At 44.3% G+C, this 15,722-nt stretch overlaps 1 protein-coding gene across 2 annotated transcripts in view; it reads right to left on the reverse strand.

Moving 5' to 3' along the window:
• Window positions 1-15,722, reverse strand: part of nin (ninein (GSK3B interacting protein)) — a 182,665-nt gene that overhangs the window by 86,086 nt on the left and 80,857 nt on the right. The window lies entirely within an intron of this gene.

The following is a 15,722-nucleotide window of genomic DNA, read 5'->3' on the forward strand; positions in this document are numbered from 1 at the left end:
TTTTTTAAAGTGATATTGAAAGTGAAATCCTGATTTCTGAAGATTTGATTCAAAGCTTACAACCATGTCCTGCAGGCAGACTACGGAATTAAAACTGAGCTACGCCATAGAAGCACATAATAATCTAAGCAAGTTGGATAATGATGGAAAATTTTAGAGACAGGTGACAGACGGACAGCTAAGAGAAGAAAAAAAAAGAGGGAAACCATAACTGGGCAAGCAGCATCTGACTGAGACCACTGTGAAAAAATATTAAATGCAAATTTTCAAGCTCAGTAGCTCCAAATTTAAAAATTACTTAAAATCAAGAAAAGGGAAAACACATTAAAACAAGTGTACTTTAAAAAAATGTTCACCAACAATCCAAGTGCACCACATTGATTTATCAAACTAGCTATATAAAAAGCGTGCCACTGTTACTGATGCATACACTTTTTCTAAAAAGGGGGGGAAAACTGTACTGTTTGAGGCCAATGTATGTTCATCGTCAGTTTATTTAGTTTTCATTAATCAATAAGAACCACATTTTCAGCCCCTTTGTCCAGCACTGAATCAAATTATACTTCAAAATATGGAAGTACATTTCTGCACATTGTACTCACAGAACACGCTTTGTTACCATTGTGGAGGCTGGAACTCCAGCATCAAGCATCTTTGCTCCTTCTTTCCAGTGCTGTGTTAATTACTTAGTGTAAACATTACAGATTTGAAACATTTTCCTCCGAGTTATCTTAAATAATTCTGGACTGTGTGTAACATGACCACAATCTGAATGAGCTCATCAACCAGAAGTAATTTTGTGTACACTTGGCACTCTCCTGTTTCAGTTTGTGCCTATACATTGTTTATGGTTGAATAATCAGATATTTGTTCCCATCTTTGTTTTTGCTCAGTTGAATGTCTTTGATGAAAAGGAAACTCTAATTAGTTTACAGTTGCTTCCAACTGTTCAATAAAATTAAAAAGTAGAAAGATGGTCAAAGAATCAAAGCAGCTTTATATCTTCCAAGTCATTGAGCAAATATTCAGGTCTTTCCCAGCAGTGAATATCAATATTTAATTTAACAAATCTCCAGGGGTTTTTGCAAGCCTAACACTGCAACACACAATTCATGTTGTTTGTGAGAGATTCCTCTCTCAGCTCTGCTCTTGTCATTGTACAGAATATCCTCATTCCCTGTATGCTCTAAGGAATGTGGTGGTCACTTAACTACGAGTCCCTTGGATATACTATGGAATACAACGAATCACATATGATCCCCATACAGAAAATGCCCCATGTGATCAGCAGTGTGCCCAAATATATATATGGCCAGCTTAGTTAAATTGTTAGTGCAAATTTTCTGCAGCGCTTCCTACATTGCAAAAGTATTTCATCGGCTGTAAAGTACTTTGGGAAGTCCAGAGGTTGTGAAAGGCGCCATTTCTTTCTTTCTTTATGCTTCCTCTCAGTCAAAAGCTGCGAGAACTACTGTAGCTCTCAAAGCTTTAAAAATGCATTAAGGCACTTCATACACATGGAATTAATTTGAAGCATACTGTTACATGTAGCAGTTATTTTGTGCATAGCAAGACCCTAAAAACCCATGTGTACCTGCTTGGGCCCCAGTTATGCCTGTCTTTTTGTGGAACATTCCTTGTTCCAGTCCTACTCAGGCCCCCATCCACAAGTCTTTATTCGGTACATCGATGACTATATGGTGCCATTTTATGCTCTCTTCTGGACCACGAAAAATTTAGCGATTTTGTTTCCAATTTTCCACCCCTCTCACCTTTACATGGTCCATCTCTGACATTTTCCTTCCCTTTCTTGACCCCTCTGTCTCAATTTTTGTTGATAGACTGTCTAACAATATTCATTACAAGCCAACTGACTCCTGCAGCTACCTCGACGACAGCTTCTCACATCCTGCTGCCTGTAAGGACCGCATCCCATTCTCCCAGTCCCTCTGCCTCCATTGTATCTGTTACGATGATGCTACCTTCTAAAACAGCGCTTCTGACATGTTTTCCTTTTTCCTTAACCAAGGGAACCCCCCGCTGTGATTGACAGGGCCCTCATCTGTGTCTGGCCCATCTCCTGCACCTCTGCCCTCACCTCTTCCCCTCCCTCCCAGAACCATGATAGGGTCCCGCTTGTCCTCACTTTTCACCCCACCAGCCTCCGCATTCAGATGATCAGCCTCTGCCATTTCCACCAACTCCAGCATGATGCCACCACCAAGCACATCTTTCCCTCACCACCTCCTGTCAGCATCCCGTAGGGACAGTTCCTCCGTGACACCCTGGTCCACTCCTCCATCACCCTGGTCCACTCCTCCAACACCCCCAGCTCCTCATCCCCTTCCCATCCAATTGCAGGAGGTGCAACACCTGCCTCTTTATCTCCTCCCTCCTCACAATCCAAGGCCCCAAAGACTCCTTTCAGGTGAAGCTATGCTTCACTTACACCTCCTTCAGTTTGGGCTATTGTATTTGCTGCTCCCAACGTGGTCTCCTCTACATTGGGAAGACTAAACGCAGACTGGGTGACCGCTTTGTGGAACACCTTCATTCAGTCTGCAACCATGACCCAGACCTTCCTGTCTCTTGCCATTTCAACACATCATCTTGCTCTCATGCCCACATGTCCATTCTTGGCTTGCTGCGGTGTTCCAGTGAAGCCCAATGCAAACTGGAGGAACAGCACCTCATCTTCTGATTAGGCACTTTACAGCCTTCTGGACTTAACATCGAGTTCAACAACTTCAAATCATGAACTCGCTCCTCCATCTTTACCCCTTTTTTAATCCAATTTAAAAAAATTATTTATTTATATTTATATATTCATTTATAAATTTTTATTTATATGTTTACTTAAAAAAATTTTCAAAATCCTTTTTCCCCAAACACCGCCCTCCACCCCACACCTCACAGGACAACCTGTCACTTGTTTCTATGTTGTGCTTTCACAGAGTACTGACCCTTGGTTCTGGTATTAACACATTCTGCTATCTTACCTTAAGGCCACTATCAGCACCTTCTTTAGTCTTTAACACTACCATTAACGCTCCCTTTGTTTTGTGTCCATGACATCTTTGTCAATCTCTCCTGAGCTCCCACCTATCCCTGGCCTTCTATTTCACTCCACCTGCTCCACCCCTCTTAAATACTATAAAATCTATCACATTTCTACTTCTCCTTAGCACTGAAGAAGAGTTATACGGACTCGAAATGTTAACTCTGTTCCACTCTCCACAAATGCTGCCAGACCTGCTGAGTTTTCCAGCATTTTCTGTTTTTATTTCAGCCAAAACAATGGTGTGATGAATGACAAATTAACCTATACATTATTCTAGGTACTTTTTTGGCTGAAGGAAGAATAATAGAATGGTTACAGCATAGGAGACCATTTGGCCTGTTGCGTCCATTCCTGCTCTCTGCAAGGGTTACTCAGTTACTCCCTTTCTCTGTAGTCCTGCAAATGTTTTCTCTTCCGGTGCTTATCCAATTCCCTTTTGAAAGCCATGATTGAATCTACCTCCAACACAGTCTCAGGCAGTGCATTTCAGATCATAACTGTTTGGAGAAATACCATTGTACACTGTGGCTTGCCATAATCACATGACCTCTGTTGTCATTTTTTGTACATAAACATTTCAGGACAGTAGCTATTTTACACACCACATGGAACATGGTGTCTGAAGTGTGCAGCTGGAAATGAGTGGATAGTCATACCTTAGATGAGCCTGTAAAAAACAGCAGAGAATAATAAAAATTTCAGTCTGTACCAACTCTGTTATCAGTGCTGGGGAAAGAGTGTGTTACAACTATGTGAGGAAGGATCAAATGGCTCCCCTCTTTGCCTTCTTGTTTGACTGCAACAGGTCTTTTTGTGTGAAAAGGATAGACTTGCCAATTCAGTATTTAACTGTTTATGCACAATGATCATAAAAGGACCAAAAGGGCAAGTTTTATTGAGTTTAACAAAGAAAGAGGTTAGCTTTATTATACTTAAACCGATCTAAATAAAGTAATAAAATATGCACCACCTTATGCACACACACACACTCGAAGTTCACACATACACAAATGCTGATTACAGAGTGGGGAAGGATAGGTTGGCCAAATTAGAGTCCTTCAAAAAAAAAGAGTATACAGTTTGGTGACTTGGCTGGCTTCAGGCTGAATTCCATTGTCTCGATGCTTCTGAATTAAAGCTGTAGATAACTGAGTTGATTGTTCTTTGGAAGACAGTAGAGCTGGGTTGGATTCTTTTAAGAAATCTCTGTCAGCAGCAGGGCATTCCTAGATGATCACAGTCAGTAAACAGGGCTCGAAGCTTAACATGTGGGTTGAAGAAAGGGGGAGGCAGGAGAATCCCCCCCCACCTTGGGTCTTCTCTCTAAGCAACTTGTCCTCAGTGCTGCTGAGAAAGCAAGTGCTTAAAACCTACAAAAGGTTGGCTTGTCATGTGACCTGCCTTCTCCCACTGCCACAGGGATTTAAAACAAGACATTGTCCTTGTATTCCAAAGGTGACCTGATTAGCTCATGCCTGGAAGCTAATGTAGCCAGGTTCCTATTGTCTAAACAATTAGTCTTAATGGTCCATATCCAACAGTTGAATACCCCAGGTGATAGCCATAGATGTCTTGCTCATGAGACAGGATATGCTAGCTTTTCACACTTCCCTCTAGTCATTGGGTAGAATTTTCCATTCTGGAGACTATATCAACTGGCAAGCGGGGAAGTCAGCATCATTCCACTGGGTGGCAGGGTACACGAACACCTTTGCAGCCCATTAATTATGCATTGGTGAGGAGCTCGGCAAATCATGTGGCGGAGCGGGTGCGTTCCCCCTGCTGTTATCTCAGGGGCTGAAGGTCCTGGCATCATATTAAAAGGCACCCAGACAGCCATCTGCTCAGTACAGGCCAGGAGCTCCGCATTACTCCTCCAGAGTCCTTGTGGCTGCAGCTCGTACTGGAGAAGCTGGCATATGTGAGCAACCACATCCAGTGACATATGAGGGTAGCTCCAGCATTGCCTTTCACTCATCTTGAGCACCGTTGGCAACACATCCATGTCAGGCCAATGCTTGCCATTGCACTGGCATATGCTCGCCAGCCTCTTGACCTAATAGAGGCCCTGCTGCCTCTTGCTGCTCAGGCCCTTGCTCCTCATGGCCCTGTGCCAACCGGCATTGGGCTCTCCTTCTCCTCATCATTACCGAGGCAGGGCCGCCTGCAGTTTGCATTGACGCCTCAGTGGATGTGCAAACAAACTGAAGTGATAAATTAAGTGAGCATGTCCTTTACAAGATTCCCCCATCTCAAAGCCAGAAGGCAGTGCTCAGCCCTTCACCTGGCCTCTGTCTAGACGTGACATCCCCACCTCACCGCTTCCAGGTAAAGGATATCCTGGAGGGCCAGAGATGGGTGCTCCTCCCATTCATACACAAATGTATGAATGGCTCTTTGACCAGGGTAATGAGAACCATGTGCAAGAAGCCTCAAGGGAACATGTTTGCACTTGTCTCCACTACCCCTCGAAACTCTAGAGAGACCGTTGCCTTGGCAGCATTGAAAGACTAACCACATGATCTCTTGTCAGCCACAACCATTCACCGGGGCGGATGGAGATTTGGAGTCATGAGCTGGCTGCCCTCTGCCAGCTTTGGAGGCATTCCACCTCCCTCCCTCCATCCACCCATCCCTGCCTCTGACTGCAGCAGATGGAAAATGGCACAGAATGAATGGCAGCTCCATGCCTTGCTGGGATCTCGATGTTATGAGACCCATGAGTCAGGGACAAACCTGCTGCAATGTGGGCTTCACTAGAAAGAGAAGAATACAAGAGAGCATCTTTGACATCCCGTTGCCTCATAACTATTAAGGTGTCCCTTTAGTCGACCACATGTGCTGACCTTGAACTCCATCCACCTGAAAAGACCCTCCATCCTTCTCGAAGGATCTCACTGACTGACTAACTGCGTGGTCAAGGTCAGTTTGGAAAAATGATGTGCGTCACCTTTTAAGCTCACTCCACCACTCCACCACCCACCCACCAACATCCCCCCACCATCACCAGAGACCCATCCAATATCACCAGTCTTCTTTTATTGTCCTAGAACCTCCCCCCATTACCCTGGATCCTATCATGATCCACCTCCATGTGCTTTTCCACCTCCCTCAGAGCCGACACCTGTCACTGTCCCCATGCCCACCCTGACCCTGCCCCCTCCGGTTATCTGATCTACCTACCTCGTCCGACCTGATGAGAGCTTCACCTACCAGGCCCTCACCCTTGACCTGCCACCTTACCGCACCCACTCCCCCCTCTGACTGTGGCTGTTCTCTACTATCACCAGGACCCTGAGTTTCTCCCTCCCAGTACCTGCCCTCTAAGACACTCTCACCATCCATTCCTTCCTCAGAAACTCACACCCCCACCCCCTTCTCTGGACACTCACCCCTTCTACTTTCCCTAGATGCTCACCTCCCCCGCACCCCATTTCCCTGGATATTCTCCTCCTTTTCCCCGCACCCCTCACCTTCCCGGAGCACTCTCCCTACCCTTCCTCCGTAAGCCTGCTTCCCTTGTCCAGCCTTGGTGCTGCGTTTTCTAATGGCACTCAATATGAGTGAAGTTATGCAAGGTCCCCAAGAATGAGAAAGCAACATCCATGGACCTCAAAGTTGTGGAAGAGACGAGCTCACCAGGGGCACGCCACCTATGTACAGTCATAAAACTGAACGTTTTAAATTCTTGCTGGCAGGGAACTTAATTTGGAGGCGGCACCTAATTCTTGGAAGGTGCCTTTCAACCAATAGACAGGAGATACTAAAGGAGATACTAATGCAAATGGAGTTCCTGACATTGTCCGTTGGGAAGTTTGACCCGCTTTGGAAGTTGGGAGAACAAAATTCCAACAGTTTATCCTGTTGTCGAGAAACAGATATTTTGCCTCCCACGAAATTAACTGCCCCCGCGTGTCACGATTTCCACTGCAGGTGTGAGCAAAAATTTTGCCCACTGTCTTTGGTGGGTTTTGAAACAGACTGATTCCACTCCAATTAATTGGAATGTGGAACGTATAGTAATGCAAATTGGGGTAAGCCACGTTGGGCTGCAAGTTCAAATCACTTCAGTCTCTGTTTTTTTAAAAAAGTCTGTTTTAAGAAATCCAATTCAAAGTTCCAGCCAGTGGATTAAAATTATTATTTGGCATAAAGCACATCTTCATGCTATAGGTGCTACAAGCTGTATTGCGTTCTAGAACTCACTGAGGAGCAGAAAAGACAGTCTTGCGAAAGTTTGGAGGCCTTGAAGAGCTACTATGGCCAGAATTTTCTGCTCCCATTGGTAGTGGGCGTCATGGCGGTCATGAGCAGATAATATGGCGGAAGGCCAAAAATCGGTTTTACGCTGTCGCGAAACCAGTTTGCAATCGTCTATTCCGTCCTTCAATGGCGGGCTGCATTTCCTGCCACCACACTTCGGGAACCTAATTTCAAAACTTTAGCACCTCAAAATATAAGCCCCACTTGCTGGAGTGATGAGATTGCTGAACCTCCTGCGGCCAAAGTGGGGCGTGGAGGACATCATGACAGGTCTCCAAAAGGCATTCCAGTGACGGGTCACTGAACTCTTCTTGGCTTTCAGGGCCATGTCTTCACTGGAGCAGTCCTGGGCTGCAAGCATTAAGAACTGTGTGCACGGCTGCAGTTTAGATATTGCACCTGGAGTGAGGAAACGATGAGGTAACAGCGTGGTGGGCAATTCAGAGGCTGCCCGCCAGCAAGATGGCATGTTTCTTGTGGCTGCATAATTAATAAAGCAGGAACAGACAATATGGTGCAAAAACCCGCCACTGGGGCCGGCGGGTAGAAAACATCTTTTTCACACTCACTACTGTACTTAGTGTGTTCTGCTCTATGTGTTTAACACTAGAGCTCAAGAAGAGGGGGAGAATGTTGACCAGTAAGTGATTGAACTGAGACATCTAGTTGAACCTTGTGAGTTTGGGTAACCGAGGGATGGTTTCATCAGAGATAAAATTGCCTGAGGAACAAGGAGAGCCCATCGGGAGAACATGTCTACTGGGAGAAAAGAAACCCAATCTCAAAATGGTATTGACATGTGCAGAAGTTCTGAAGTGATTAATCAGCCAAAGAGTACTGAATGGAGAACTGAAAAGGTTTTGCACCATGCTGACAGGCGGTCCAAGCTTTCCAGGCACAAGTTAATGAAGAAAAGCAAAGACAATGTACAGAAGGGTCAACAGAAAGATCAAGCCCAAGTACTAGATATAATGCTGTGGGGGATACCACACAAAAGAAGAGGAAGCACGTCCAGCATGGGAAAAGTAGTGGTCTAGCTTTAAGAAGCTGAAACAGGAAGGATGAAAAGCAAGCCTATAAAGATGGTTGCTGGAGAGATGTCAGATGATGATTCTGACGAATCACTCTACCCCTAGAACAGGTTGGCACCGTCAAGATTAAAAAAAGGTTTGTGACTATTAGGATGATGACCGCAGGAGAGCATCAAGTTAACGTGAAGTGTCAGATAAGACATCAGTGCTATGTACAACATCATGAGCTTCGTAGATCTGTGTGGAGTTGCTCAAGATGGTGACTCAAAAATGAAACTTTCAATGGGAAACTTGAGGCTTATGGGATGATGCTCACTCCATGACAAACTGAGTTGAGAGTCCAATATAATGGGAAGAAAGAAGATCTGCAGTTCTAGATAGTAAACACAAAGCAAAATCCCCTCATCTTCACTGAAACAAGTCAAAAGTTTGGACTGATAACTCTTCAGGTGCCAGAAGAGATTTGCAGTATTTCACAGGACACAAAGCCATTTACTACTGAACAGATCCCTCCAGACAAGCATCTTGCTCAGATCAAGCAAACTACAAAACGAGATACAACTCTTCAAGTGCTACAGGAAGTAGTGATGAAAAGATGGCCTGAAACTATCGACGGCACACTTGTTGCTATGAGAGAGTATTGGGCATACAGAGATGAAGTGATTGCCCAAGGTGGCAGATCTTACAAAGGAACTAGAGTCATTATCCCTAAGAGATGAGAAAAGAGATGCTGAAGCACATCCATGCAAGCCACAAAGGAATCGAGTCCAGTCTGAGGGAGGGAAGAGAAGCTCTCTACTGGCCAAACATGAGGAATGACATTAAGGACCACATCAGCCTGTGCAGTGCTTGTAACGAACATCAAGCTAAGCAAACTAAAGAGCTGCTCATGACTCATGCCAACCCAGTCAGGCTGTGGATGAAGCTTGGAGTAAACCTCTTCGCTTTCACAGGAATGGATTATCTCTTCACTGTTGACTACTATTCAGACTACTGGGAGTTAAACCACCTGACGTCAGTAACTACCAGTGAGATCGCAGAATGTCTGAAAGCATACTAGCCCAGGGGTGTTAGTAGTGGGACCCCCACAATTCAGCCACATATGTCACATGCTTCATGAAACATATGTGCCTGATGAGCAAAATCTGCGGATAGTCTAACAGCTATAAATAAGAGGCCTGCTGTGAATCAGTAATTAATGATGCATTAGCCAGATTAAAAGGGGATAAAGGCCATGCACATCTAATGCTGCATGATGGAGGGGATGCGGAGTTGGGAGGTGGCTGATGATTGAAATGTTGTGATGAGCAACAATGCCCTCAGTTTATGAGTGAAGAATTCAGGAGCTTCGTAAATGTTTGAGAAACTCAGCACTACACATCATCTCCACACTACCACCAGTCAAATGGAAAGGCTGAGGTAGCGGTGAAAATTGCAAAAAGGTTCAAAAAAATCGAGTAGGTCCAGCAAGGTGTGTACAAGGCAATCTTAGAGTGAAGAAACACACCTACAGAAGGCCTGGACTTAATCCAGCGACTAATGACACATTGTACCCAAACTACTCTTCCAACAACTAAAAAATTACTGAAGTCAGAAGTAGTAATAAGAGTGAGTGATAAAACCAAAGTGAAACAGAAAGCCAAATTTCGCTTTGATAAAGCTGCCAAATCATTGCCAGAGCTGAGAACTGGAGAGTCAGTCAGAGTGCAAACATTCAACACACTCAAAAAAGTCAGACCACTTGGCAACTCGTAACCTGTGTACAGCACTAATCACCTCTATTGTACACAGTGAAAGTGAACAACCAGATATATTGTCACAACCGCAGACATATAGGTGCAGCTGGAGAAGCTACTCTTTCACAACAGACAGGCAACTGATGAGGAAGATTTGACTTTGCCAGCTGAACAAGGAACTGAACAACCATCAATCTCAGAGGTCAACTGTTCCCCAATGGGTGCAACGGATCAGCAGCAGCAACAATTACCACAGCAGCAACACTCGCCACGGCAACAACATTCCCTGGAGAGGCAACATCACCCTAGGAACCAGAACACACCAGGCGAACAGCCAACAACTCATATATGTACCACTGGAAGACCTGAATGCTTTAAAGACTGTGCATGCTATGCAAGCATAGGGACAGGTGAAAGTGGGGCAGACAAAAATGAACAGTTTTTTGCTCATTTGTGATGATTTTCTTTATAGACCATGGGTAAAATTTTGCCCTTGATGGGCGGGCGGGCCCCACCGACTCGGCGGCGGGCAGCAGCCGATCGCCACCGCTGAAATGGGCCCCACCACCATTTTAAGTGGGCGAGCCAATTAAGGCCCGCCCAGCGGGCCGCCCGACAGGAAGCGCTATGCACTTCCTGTGTGGGTGGGGGTGGGGGGGATTCCCCAACTGCCAGAGTGTGCTCTTTCACGCATGCGCACGAAAGAGCGCACATTTCCCTGAGATTAAGTGCTGTCTCAGGGCTGAAAGTTTAAAAATAGAAAAATAAAAAAATCATTAACATGTCCCCCTCATGTGACAATGTCACACGATATGGGACATGTTACTAAATATCACAGAAACTTTATTAAAGTTTTTTAAAACCGACATGAAACCTCATCCCGTCAGTGGATGAGGTTTCATGTTTTTTCAGAAGCCCGCTGGGGCTCCTGGCCTTCCCGCCAGCCTTAAGGTTGCACGGGCAGGGCCTTTAATTGATTTAACTGCCCTGTCAATGGCCTCAATTGGCCATTAAAGGTCGGCGGACAGACAGCTGATTGCACTGTCCCCCCGCCTTCCTGAATATTTAAATGGGGCGGGATGACATCAGGGGTTCCCCCCCGACATCATCCTGCGTCATTTTCCCGTCGGCGAGTGGGCCCCGCCTCCAGCTCGCTGACAGGAAAATTCTGCCCCATGTACATGGGTAACTTGCAAATGATAGAGAAAAAAATGCATGTACTTTTTTAATGAAAAGAGTTATGTTTGGAGATATACCTTTGTATGCTGTGTCTTGCCATACTCATGTAGCCTCTGATGTCATCTTTCATAAACAAAGCTTTTAGAGCAGTAGCCATTTTATACAGCACATGGAACACTAACCACTTGCTGCATTAAAAGTTCTTCTTTATGTTGCTTTTTGTTCTTTTGTCATTCACCTTAAATTGGAGTCCTCTAGTTCTCGATCCTTCCACCAATGGGAACTGTTTCTTCCTATTTACTCTGTCTAAGCCCCTCATGATTTTGAAAACCTCTGTTAAACCCCCTTCTTCTCAATCTTCTCTACGGGGAGCAACAACAATTTCTCCAATCTATCCACATAACTGGAGTTCCTTACCCCTAGAATCTTTTCTGCAACCTTTCTAAAGCCTTTACACACTTCCCGAAGTGCAGTGCCCCAAATACTCCAGTTGAGTATGTTAGCGTGGACTCTCTGGTTGTCTTCAAAATAAGCGGCTGCTTAATAAATTTATTAGCAACAAGTACAAAGGCTGCTGATATTTTTATAGTTAAAAGGTATTGCAAAGGTTCTTTGTATTATAATCACCCTGGAACAAACAAAATAAAAATAGAAACTACTGGAAATATTGCAAATCTGTTGATACCTGTAAAGATAGGCTCTGATACCTAGAATGTTAGCGTTTTCAATTCTGGGAAAAGTAAAGATACTAAAGCAGCTTTGTAGGATGGAAGAGAGGGTGGGGGAGAAGAAAAAAGTATAGGAAATGAAGATAACATATACTTTAACCACACAGAATAAATGAATGGATTGAATAATCTGCAAAACTCGTAACAGAGCAATAGAAACCTGTATGAAGGAATGAATTGACTGAAGCAATTAACAGGCTTAGAAGAAAAAAAGTGTAAATATATAAGATGCTGAAAAGCACAGTGAAAGTCCATAGGAGAGAAAAGGCAACAAAAATGGAGGTTAGGGGAGGAAGAGAGAAATAATGCTGAAGGTCCAAAATAAATACAGGAAAAGTTAGAAACACACAGCAGGTCCGCCAGTCCCAAAAAAAAGGTAAAATAAAACAGACCAACACGGGAGGTGGAGTTGTCCAATCTCAAAATCTGGAAAGGAGTCTTAAAAATAACAAGTTACCATTAAAAAGTATGATTCCATACTCAAAATATAAAGAATGAGCGATAGATGAAGGGAGAGGGGCTGGGGATGGAAAATTCCCCAAGATTAACATAGTTCCCATTTTTATTGCCAAAGAATAAAACTCCCAAAGACTCGCCAGCCTGGAAAATCCACAGCAACAGTAAACAAATCAAAAGGATCATTGCAGCCTCCACGAAAGAGGAGGAATGTAGGAACAGGCATCAGGGCCATTTTCATATTGTGAGAAAGGAAAATTTATGGATGACATAACAGGCCAAGATCATGCCAAAAGAGAAGCAGTAACCCGTCAGGAAAACTGCCATAACCCAATAGATTAGGCTATTGTCAACTTGACTCAACTGGTAGCTCCCTCACTTCAGATTGAGAATACTGTTGTTTTGAGACCCACACCAGGACTTGAGCTAACTAATTCTCAATGCCAACTCTCAAGTGCAGTCCTTAAGGAGCACTGCATTGTCAGAGATGCTGTCCTTTGGATGGGGTGTTAAACTAACATTCGGTCTGTGTGTTCAGTGGGTGAAAATGATCCCATGACACTGTTTAAAGAGTAAGGAGTTCTGACCAATTTATTCTCTGTTCAATGAATATCACCAGAAAAAACTTGCTTTTGAAGAATGCTGCCATAGTGAATCGACAGCCCGTTTTGCACTCCACATCATTTTCTTTGACGACTTTATCAATTTGCTATCACTAATGCCAAAGATAACTTTATATTCCAATGGAACTTTAGATTATTTAACTTGACATAATTACATTGTAAGAAAATCACCTCACCTATTTACTTCAGTCTCAGTCAGACAAACTCAGCACTTCAGTTTTATTCCCCAGGACTCTGGACTACCTAGTTAAAACATAGACAAGGCCACTGTGTATTTTAGAGCCGGCCCAGGAGAACTCTACAAATGTGAACACATCCTGGATGAGGCCGCAACAAACACAGCATATACTCCAATGTCAGACTGGGTGTACTGCAAGGCAGTCTGTTTGGCTACAGAACAAATTTCATATTCATCATAACTGTGAAAGCAAATTTGCTACCAGCTGCTCATGCAGCTTATATGCAAATTGAGAGATGCAGAACTCCTGGGAAAGAGTAACTAAACCAGTGGGACCAATGGTAGAACATAATGAGGCTGCATGACACAAATAACCTCAATACAGATAGTGTACAGTAGTCTCCATACAGTTTGCAGACAGTAATGTCACTGAACATCATAGCAACTAATTGCTTAAACAGCTTCTGTTGCTAATTGTTTTAACAACTTGTTCTGCAACAGTCAAATATTCATCAAATTTCACCCAAGTAAATAGAGCTTCCAGCTGTCATTTGTCTCTATTTCAGGCATACTGTAATAGTACAACCTTATAGGCAGCATGTCCCTCCCTGATCTCTGTTAAAAAGTTGTTAAAACATACATTGGGACAAAGCAATTTTGGTTTCAAGCCCATTTTTCAATGTAAAACACTCCACATGTATCTATCTATATTTTATTAAAATCTACATCTGTATGCACTTTCTAATGTCATATTTTGAAACAATTTTCCCCTCCCCCATTATAAATTCCTATGACCATCTTTATACTGGATTTTGCCTATGTAAACCTGTCATAATTATCATACAATCAGGTGGCTCTGGAGGAAGTTTCTCAGCCGTCTACCAAAATTATCAGCTGGTAACTTTTACCCTCTTATTCCCCCCACCCCCTGCAATTTTGTTCCTAAAACTGAATCTTATTTTTATTTTCTCCTCTTTCTAAGTTCTTGCTGCCATTCAGCCTTCAAATTCCACTCGCTCACAAATTAAAAATAAAAACTGTGCTTCCCTCAGCTCTCCTCATGCCTTCTTCTCCCACTCTTGGACCTATAGGCATGGTCCCTTTGAAATTAAAATTACATCTACCCCAGCCTAGCCCACCAGCTGTCACGCAGTTCAACCAAGATTTCACAGCCCAACTCATGCAGTTGCTTCTAGTGTTATTTTTAATTTGTTAATGGGGTGTGGGTATCACTGGCTAGGTCAGCATTTATTGCCCTTCCCTAATAGGCCTTGAGGAGATGGTGATGAGCTGCCTTCTTGAACTGCTGCATCCATGTGATGTAGATACACCCACAGTGCTGTTAGGAAGAGAGTTCCAGGTTTTTGACCCAGCGACAGTGAAGGAACAGTGAAACAGTTTCATGTTAGGATGGTGTGTGACTTGGAGAGGAACTTGCAGGTAGTGTTCCCATGCATTTGCTGCCCTTGTCCTTCTCAGTGGTAGAGGTTGTTGGTTGGAAGGTGCTGTCTAAGGAGCCTTGGTGAGTTGCTGCAGTGCATCTTGTAGATAGCACACGCTGCTGCCACTGTGCATTGGTGTTGGGAGGAATAAATGTTTAACAAAATCAGAGGACAGCATTTTCCCCCTGTTGGGGGGGTTGTGCAAGAGTGGGCGGGTTCCCGATCAGCGCCCCTGGTCAGGGGTGCGCCGCCATTTTACATGGGCGAACCAATTAAGGCCCGCCCAGCGTGATGTCCACCCAGAAGCACTGTGCGCTCCCTGTGCGGGCGGGGGGGGGGGGGATTCCCTGAGCCGGGAGTCCGCGCGAAAGAGCACACAGATCTCCCTGAGGCAGCACTTTGCTCAAGATTTAAAAGTTCATCAAAGGCAGGAAAAAAGTTTCCTGACATGTCCCCTCATGTGACACTGTCACATTAGCTGGGACATGGCAGTTTCTTTTATTTAAACATTTTATACAAATTTTAAAACCCTCATGAAACCTCATCCCGCCCATGGATGAGGTTTCATGTTTTTTCTGAAGGCTGCCTGGGCTCTTTGCCAGCCCGCCAATCCTAAGGTTGGACGGGCAGCTCCTTTAACTGTTCTAATTACTTTTCAATAGGTCTTAATAGACCTTTGACAGTTCGGCAGGTGCGCAGCCGAGTCAGCTGCGCGACCGCCGAACTGAAAACCTAAATGATGCACGGTGACATCGGGAGGCCCACCCAACATCACCGCGCGTCATTTTACGTGTCGGCGAAGGGCCCTGCCCCCACTCACCGAAGGGAGAATTCTGCCCAGAGTAAATGTTTAAGGTGGCGGACAGGGTGCCAATCAAGTGGGCTGCTCAGTCCTAGATGGTGTTGAGCTTCTTGAGTGTTGTTGGAGCTGCACTCATCCATAATCATAACTCTGTTCCCAAAGCAGCCATTATGGTAGAGATCTCTGTATCACTAATAAAATGCTAAGTTGCTTTAACTCAGTG

Source organism: Cetorhinus maximus, chromosome 18, assembly GCF_964194155.1.
Source record: "Cetorhinus maximus chromosome 18, sCetMax3.hap1.1, whole genome shotgun sequence".
In the NCBI taxonomy this organism is placed as follows: Eukaryota; Metazoa; Chordata; class Chondrichthyes; order Lamniformes; family Cetorhinidae; genus Cetorhinus; species Cetorhinus maximus.